We start from the raw sequence: 1901 nt of genomic DNA, 5'->3' as shown, positions 1-1901 counted from the left end.
GCAGTTTCAACGTGAGCCTAGGCCAAGACCTGCATGAAGTTATTCGAGTAATGTGCCAATACCTGAAATGGATTATTGACAGTTAAATTCATCTGTATAGGAATACTGAATTAGGCCTCTTGCATGCAGAAGGAGAAGTAATAATATCTACGTAGATAGTAATTGTTATTGTCGTGATGGACTGAATTTGCGTCAGGAGAATCAAGTACCGTATAGGTGTAATTTTGCCCTACCTGACGTGGAAATGTACTGAATAATCGGTACGGTGAACAATTGCGAAAAAGTCGCAAATTGTTCTCGGGTGGGACTCGAACCCACGATCTCCAGATTGCTAGCCTGGCATCATACCTCTAGACCACCGAGCTTGCGCCTGATGGCCAAGGTTGAATTCGAGTCCAAGTAAGTAGTGGGTACTGCAATGTTGATAGTAATTGTTTTTGTCGTGATGGAATAGACAATAACTGGATTTGCGTCCGGCTACCACGTCAGGTAGGACAAAATTACACCTATACTTTTCTACGTAACTAATCCCCAAGCGTTAAGCAATTTCGGATATTCATGGAGAAAACGTATCCAGGTTTCATCAAACACTGACAATGCTTACGCCATTAATACACTACGATATCAAAAGCCAAGCTAATAGACAGGAAAAAGGTCTAAAAACCAACAGAAATTCATACTGCAATTGAGAAGATTTTTCCGGATTTAAAAAATCAGGCTAATTGTTATTATCGTAAAAATCACAAACACACGTAACCCAATACCAACTTAAGTTTACTAGAAAATACAGCATTGTTAAGCGATCAATGAACAACCTGTTAAGCCGAACAAACACCATCAATTCAACCATTCTGCTACAACAACCCCTTGGCATCGACTTTTGTCCTTAACACACAGCAAAGACCACTGCTTATTTGATTTTCCCATTCTTCGAAGAATGTCCCTTTCTTTATCATTGTATTTTCACATTGTGCGTTTTGTAATATCATTTAAGTTCTTGTGTATGCTTATTATGTTGCTGATTTTTCAGCAAAGAGTCGCTAGCAAGTGCGTCTTTCAGTCTCAACTTTTAGAGTTCGCGCACCCTCAGTTAATCGTCACAAATCTTGCCTCCAGGCGGCGTCACGTTGTCGAGATCTTGAACTCATGCTAGTCACATTAACTAGGCCTAGTAAAAGTGCAAATATACTTTAGCATAGCGATCCTGATATAAGATTGAATTAATTAGGCCTACATAGGACATTCTTCGATGCCTATTACAAACAACGGATAAACAGACTAGGCCTATTAAGGCCCTCAAAGAAAATCGATATAAAATAATAATATAGGCCCACAGGCTCAGAAGAATTAAGAGAAGACCTAATAACATAGTTTTGTATATCACCAGTTTCATTCTTTCAAATCGAAGGCCTGAATGAGTAATTACAGTATATAGTCCTAGTTACGTTCAACTTGTCTGTCACTATTGGACAGCAACACTCGCTAACTTCCACCTGTAAAAGAAAATACTAATTCGGTTCGATTGTCGGCATCAGAAAAAAAGTCATGGGTCTACTTCAGTCAATCATCAGACAGCCCGCCAAAAGGCCTAATATGTAACAGTGACGAAGCAGTTATGATTTTTAAAAGCAAGTAACAAACCAAGGAGGGATAAAATGTAGATGGAAGAGTTCATAGATCGAAGGTCCAATGGGACAACCCCTCCTGCAAACCTTAACAATCATACAAGTACATTATATAACTATAACTTATGCTACATCGACTAAACTGGGATTATAACTGGGGTTTTTGAGTACGCAACCTTGTGTGAAACTCAACTTGAGTTGGTCCACCGTGGACCGACGAGAGTGTGGACCACGTGAACGGTGGCGGGTTGTACGCGACCGAAGCTGTCAACTTGT

General features: G+C 39.9%; 1 non-coding gene across 1 annotated transcript; it reads right to left on the bottom strand.

The window, feature by feature from the left end:
* Window positions 1–292: 292 nt before the first annotated feature.
* On the bottom strand, window positions 293–364 carry Trnaa-agc. The gene has a single exon. It is a non-coding gene; the product is annotated as a tRNA-Ala (tRNA).
* Between the last annotated feature and the right edge of the window lie 1537 nt (window positions 365–1901).

This window comes from Anneissia japonica, unplaced genomic scaffold, assembly GCF_011630105.1.
Source record: "Anneissia japonica isolate Jap-2015-1 unplaced genomic scaffold, ASM1163010v1 scaffold275902_len1901_cov217, whole genome shotgun sequence".
NCBI classification, from domain to species: domain Eukaryota; kingdom Metazoa; phylum Echinodermata; class Crinoidea; order Comatulida; family Comatulidae; genus Anneissia; species Anneissia japonica.
The sequence above is the reverse complement of the archived record's forward strand: the minus strand, read 5'-3'. Positions and strand labels throughout refer to the sequence as shown.